The sequence below is a fragment of the Hordeum vulgare genome, chromosome 3H (assembly GCF_904849725.1).
Source record: "Hordeum vulgare subsp. vulgare chromosome 3H, MorexV3_pseudomolecules_assembly, whole genome shotgun sequence".
NCBI classification, from domain to species: Eukaryota; Viridiplantae; Streptophyta; class Magnoliopsida; order Poales; family Poaceae; genus Hordeum; species Hordeum vulgare.
The window spans coordinates 137,194,364-137,201,213 of record NC_058520.1 but is presented as its reverse complement, the minus strand read 5'-3'; the positions used below and the strand labels follow the sequence as shown (position 1 = coordinate 137,201,213).

At 52.2% G+C, this 6,850-nt stretch overlaps 1 pseudogene; it reads left to right on the top strand.

Moving 5' to 3' along the window:
* The first annotated feature begins 3,421 nt into the window (after nt 1-3,421).
* LOC123441577 lies at nt 3,422-5,105 on the top strand (annotated as a pseudogene).
* The last annotated feature ends 1,745 nt before the right edge of the window (nt 5,106-6,850 follow it).

Here is a 6,850-nt window from a genome sequence, read left to right as displayed (position 1 = left end):
CTACTGACCGACATCCACGGAGGGGACTGCGGGCATCACTCCTCTTCGTGCACGTTCACACGTAAGGCATTCAGGCTAGGCTTCTATTGGCCTACAACATTGGACGACGCCACCGAGCTGGTTCGATCTTGCGAAGCCTGCCAGTTCCACGCCAAGCAGATTCACCAGCCCGCGCAGGGCCTCCAGACCATTCCGCTTTCCTGGCCCTTCGCGGTGTGGGGACTGGACCTAAGTCTTGATTCGGCGTTACCACATGTTTCAGGGTATTTTGAATTTTCACCGAAGATATATTTCTATGGGACATTGTATTGTAGTTTTTACCAATTACAGTGGTATAGAGATATTTTATTTGTTGGGAAGTTATTGCATAGAGGTATTGTAAATATTTTGGATGGGAGATATTTTTCCTTTAGGACGTTATTTCCTTAGTTTATACTGTTTCCATGTATGTTGGTACAATTTCTTTTATGGTACTGGGCATTTTTGATCGGAGAGATTATTTTCCTATGAGGTAGTCGGGAATTTTAGTTTATCACAATAAATGGACGGTGCGAACTTGTTTTCACTCTTACGCCCTCAGATGTATATTGATTCATTTCGAAAGAGCTGAACTTAATTTATTTTTTTACCGCGTTAAGTAAATATGTTCATGTCAATGAACCATGAGTACTGTTACTAGCAAGGTTATTTTTGGTGAAAAGAGATGGTGCTTTGAAGGCCGACGAGCTTTGGATGAAGAAGAGACCGGCTTAAGTGTTACTCCCTCCGTTCCTAAATATAAGTCTTTTAAGATAATTCACTAGAAGTCTACATACGAAGCAAAATGAGTGAATCTACACTCTAAAGTATGTCTATATACATCCGTATGTTAATGAAACCTTTTTAAAGACTTATATTTAGGAACGGAGGAAGTAGATAGTGCTCATGCATGGGTTCTGGATGATGGGATCCACAACACTATCAATTAGATACATGAGACAAAAATAAATATCAAACAGATGTTTAGCCAAACGGGTGGCATTTATTTATTGCAAACCATGGGGCATTACAGCTTTATTTATATTAATATTACACACGTGCACATATGTATATAATCACTTAACAGTATTTGATCGAGCTGCAGACAGGCGATGCTGTGGGATCCCATCGTGCTTATTCATTACACACATATGTATAGCCAGCTAGCTAGGTAGCTGGGGTTTAACGTAGCATGCAGATGGAGTAGAGGTATGCATGCCCGTGTGGACATACTATAAGTTATTGATTCATGGCTTCGGGTTGGGCGCGAGGCCGACATAGACGCCGAGGGCGACGAGACCGTCCCCTCCGGAGCGGCCGAAGAAGCCGACCACGGCGCCGTTCTGGTTGCCGACCACGGCCTTGTCTGGCAGTGGCACGCTAAAGACAGTCCCCGAGAGGCGCCCGTACGGGCCATGCACATACTTCTTGTTGGTGGTGAAGCGAAGCGAGTTCACGCCATTGTCGTCGTCAAAACTGGCAAAGATGTTGTCCACGTACTCGCCTTGGTTCAGGTCAAACTGTATCAACGTGCACGGATACAGTTAGGAGGACTCACAAGTGAGACAACCAAGTAGAAAGGAAATTAAGAATGAAGTAACGTCAGTCATACGTACGGTTTGCTTCCCTCCGGTGGTCGTGCCCCAGGTGTCGGTAGCGATGGAGTCACCGTTCTGGTCGACGTAGGTGAAGGAGAAGCCATTGATGCTGTGAGCGCTGTAGACAGTGACGCTCTTAAGCTAGACGGACGTTGTGATGTTCACGGGTGTGCCGCCGGAGCCGCCCCACGGACCGATCATGACCGGCAAACCATTCTTCTCCAGCACGTACACGCGAAGCGCCTTGAGGGTGTCGTCGGAGCGGCCGAAGAAGGGGACCACGTCGCCATCACCCTGCGGCAACGGCACGCTGAAGGCGGGCCCTGCCGGGCTGCCAAAGGCGTACGACTGCTGGTTGATGATGAGTTGGAGCGAGGTGATGCCGGCGGAGTCGTCGAAGGTGCCGCTCACGCAGTTGACCTGGTCCTCTTGCGTCATCTCGATTGTCTGGGAGAGTTGAGGGTCGATCTTGCCCCAGGGACCGACGAGGACTGGCTGGTCTTCCTGGTCGACGTAGACGAAGGAGATGCCAATGATACGGGCATTCTCGAAATCCCATCCCCAGCTAATGGTGATGGTCTTGAGGCGTTGGGGCCTGCTGCCGATGTTCACGTCACGAGCTTGTCCGTCCAGTGCACCCCATGGACCAACCTTCACCGTGTCCTACGTACATACAAACATGCATGCATGCATCAAGAATTCATGCATGACACACACACACCCATATTGCATTAAAAGGCACGCGAGTCTTACCGCCATATTCTTGAGCTATTGAGCGTGAAGGAGAGTGTGTGTGTCTCTCTGTGTGTGTGTGTGTGTGCAAGTTGCGACCTTGTGATGGATCCAATGTGTTGATGGAAGGCAACCTATTTATAGGGAGTTGGCTGTGTGAGCATGGATTAATCCTGCTTTTGCTTGATAGTTCATGTGCATGTATTGCAGTCCAACTTGACGGCTCCTGCTCTGCTCGTACGTACCTGCATGCATAGCCGGCGAGACGGACGTGTAAGATAAGACCACTCTCTGTAATTGTCCATCCACTGCACGCGAACCAGCTTCAAGTGAATTATAGCGTATGTCAAAGTCACATGTAACACACGGCTAGCTAGTATATACGTGCTAGCCATCCATCGTGTAACACGGCGAGACAGCGGGGAGTCTTGCAGGCAGCCCGTCCATCCGTCCCCATGCATAATTTGGTCTAGCTAGAGAGGGAGAGAGAAATAGGAGAGGCTTGTTCGGCTGCAAAACTTTGGTCCTTTGCGTATCTGTTAGTGATTTATATTTTTATATCATATCGCTATCAGGAGTTACGGTTCATTGATCAGTTAGATGTATGTAATTTTAAAAGTACAAGCAATTTTAGAAAGAAAAAAATTGTTCTTGCTTCGCTGCGACAAAAAGTTAGTGTACATGCAATTTTATGTCTGGATATATAAGTTATCTGTTATTTTACTTGGTGGCAACGTACATCATTTTGATCTCATCCTACCATATAAGTTGTGTGACGCTTGCTTTTTCTAGAACTATTGTACATCTCCATTATTAAAGCAGGATGTGCCGTCGTGACTGTTCAACCAGCGGGATGGTTCGACCTTTCGTTAGCTCCCCACCTCCACCTCCTGTCGCTGGCACTTTCACCGATTTTTTTCCATCCCTTCATAAACCAGGCGATTAAATAAAGAAAAAACCGGTTTACTAAAAAATGCCCTAATTGTATCTCAACCCACGTACGAGATTCATCCAACAACCCACTAACGCACCTCCCACGTCCCCATCTCCCCCAACTCCCTTGCCCATCCGCCATGCCCCCCTCTCGAGTTGGCCTCGGCAGGGACGCCGGACCCATCGTGGTCGCCAAGCCGCGGGATAGGTTCCGCTTCGACTGGGCGAGCACGGACGACACCAGCCGCGTCGACGCCGCCAACAACCAGCCAGAGCACGGCACGCTGCTGCTCTACGGCCGCGGCTTCCTCGCCGGCATCGACCGACGCGAGCAGAAGAAGGTCGCGGCGGCCGCGCTCCAGAAGGACTACGGTGCCGGCGCCGCGGCGACGTACGACGCACTGGACATGCGCGTGGACATGCACTGGACGGACAAGCGCGCCGACGAGATGACGGAGCGTGACCGGCGGATCCTGCGCAAGGACTTCGGCATCTCCTACAGGGGGCTCCCACGTGCCCCGGCCCATGCGGAGTTGGGCGAAGAGCAGGCTCGGCGCCGAGTTGCTCCGGAACGTCGACAGGGCGGGATACAGAAAGACCACGCCGATCTAGATGGCCTCCGTGCCGCTCGGCCTCCAGCGGCGCAACGTCATCGGCGTCGCCCAAACCGGCTCCGGCAAGACCGCCGCCTTCGTGCTCCCCATGCTGGCCTACATCGCCGGCATGCCGCCACCGACCAGCCACAGCGAGGCGGACGAGGGCCCGTACGCGCTCGTCCTGGCGCCGACACGGGAGCTGGCGCAGCAGATCGAGAGGGAGACGGTGATGCTGGCGGCATGCCTAGGTATCAGGGTCGTGTCCATCGTGGGTGGCAAGGCGGACGGCCAGTCGACGATCCAGAAGCAGGCGAGCATGCTCGAGCGGGGGTGCGAGGTCATCGTCGCGATGCCGGACAGGCTCCTCGACTGCCTGGAGAGCAGGTACGCCATACTCAACCGGTGCAACTACGTGGTGCTCGACGAGGCCGACAGGATGATCGACATGGGGTTCGAGCCGCAGGTCGTCGGCGTGCTCGACGAGATGCCTCCGAGCCACCTGAAACCGGAGAACACGGACGAGGAGCTGGACGAGGCGAGGACATACATGATGACCCACTTGTTCAGCGCTACCATGCCGCCGCCAATGGAGCGGCTCGCCAGGAAGTATCTCCGGAACCCGGTGGCCGTCACGGTCGGCTTCGCCGGCAAGGCGGCGGACCTCGTCGCCCAGAATGTGGTCATGGTGAAGGTGCAAGAGAAGATGCCACGGCTGACGAGGATCCTCGCTGACCTCGGCAAGGACAGAAGGACGGCCATTGTGTTCTACAACACGAAGAACTCCGTGGAGAAGCTGACCAATGATTTGGAATACGCGGGGTTGAGCAGGGTGACGGCGCTGCATGGGGGGAAGTCGCAGGACGAGAGGAAGGCCAGCCTCGACGGGTTCAGGAACGGCAGGTTCAACGCGCTCGTGGCCACCGACCTGGCCGCCCGCGGCATTGACGTCCCGGAGGTCGCTCACGAGATCAACTACGAGATGCCTAGCTCGATCGATCTGTACACGCATCGTATCGGGAGGACCGAACGTGCCCGGAAGAAGGGGCTCTCGACATCGTTTTTGACCATGGAGGACACTGACATTTTCTATGAACTTAAGCAGATGCTTGTGCAGAGCAATAGTCCCGTGCCTCCAGAGCTTGTGAGGCATGAGGCGTCAAGGTTCAAGCCAGGGTCTATTCCTGGTAGACCTCCGAGAAGAAATGGCACCGTGCATGCATACCACTGATCCAAGAGGAAGGAACCAAAGGCGCATCTTCGTAACAATATGAGAAGAACTTGGACGAGAATGTTAGGGAGCCAGATGAGGTACAAGCATTAATATTAGTCAGAGCAATTTCAGTGTTATTCTTACATTGGAAAACCACGTTTCTTGTTTGTGGTAAATATATTTAGTGATGATTCGTATCTGACCTTATACTAATACACCCTGGATGTTATGATCAATCTTTGTCATGCCCAAATGTAGACCTTTGTCAGCTTTTGAAGTGTTTGATTATTTGATTTGATGTTTTATGCTCTAAATGCGCTTTTTCTACATGTAAGGCACTAACACGTTAGTATTTGAGAACCATTTTTCTATCATTTATGTAGGAGTCATCTGATGTACCTGATCTTCATTACCTTCAACAGTTTAGTCTTAAGAGGTGACATTTACTTTCCTATTCTTTTTTAATTTCATCTGTACTCCAGTTGTGGATGGCATTTATTTATGCTTGTTTTCCGTTATATATGATTTATTACTAAAGTCGGTGACATTTCAATATCAAGTTCAAAGAACCGCAAGTTGTCAAACATCTCAACTATTAAAGCAGGATCGAACGTCGTGATGGTTCGACGTGGCAGCGATGGTTCGACCTCTCGTTCGCTCCCCACCTCCTTCCGCTGACACTTCCATCGATTTTTTCCATCCCTCCATAAAACAGGCGATTAAATAAAGAAAAGAACCGGTTCACTAAAAAAGGCCCTAATTGTATCTCAACACACGTACGAGATTCATCCAACAGCCACAACCCACTCACGCACCTCCCAGGTCCCTATCTCCCCCAACTCCCTTGCCCAGCCGCCACGCCCCCGCTCTCGCGTTGGCCTCGGCAGGGACGCCGAACCCATCGCGTTGGCACCTCCGCTACGGTGATTTCTTCGTGCCCCTACGGGAGACATATTAGAAGCTACGGGCGATGGGCATTGGCATCTGCGCACACCTCCCCGCCGTCACCGGCGACCGGGACGACTGCGCCAGCGAGCACCGCGCATTCGACGCCTTCTCGCGGGACTCAGCGGCGCTGGCGGCGGCGGCCGCGCACGCGTCCGCGCCCAATACGCCGGCGCGCCGCACCACCACCCTCCGCGTCTTCCCCAAGTTCAGTTCGCCTCGAGCCCTAGCGCTAACCGCTCGCCGCGCTGCAGAGAGAGAGAGCCCCGCTGCCGCCCCCCGCGAGTCCGGCGAGATGGTGCTCGCGCAGGTCTGTACCCAATTATCATATTAGGGCCAATTATCTTTTTCCATGCTAGATTGGCAAACCAAGCACTTGCTCTTGAGTTTTGGTTACTTGTCAGCATTTAATCTGGGTACTTGTCTTGTCATTTTCCCATTTTGAAAATGCTGATAGGAAATACTTGTCAATCTTTCAGATCTTATGTACTGTTCAGAAGCATATACTTTAGGGAGGTCCCAAGCGTCTACCTTTCACTGTGCCGTCCTTAGTCCGATTGCGTGGGGTTGCTCGGCGAGGTGGCTCTGAGCGAAAGCCTAGACGGCACGTCGTCTGTGGACGTCGTTTTCCACCTTGGTGGTCGTTGTGGACCCTCTCCTCGCCCAGCACCTTCGGACCATGGCCATCGGGCGAAATCCTAAGACTCCAAGGCGAGTCGGGTAACGGCGTCGTTCCCACGTCGCTACCCCCTTGGGATAGTATTATAGTTGTGATGGATAGGCCGCAGGGAGCAGACATTTGAGAAGAGCGTGGCAGA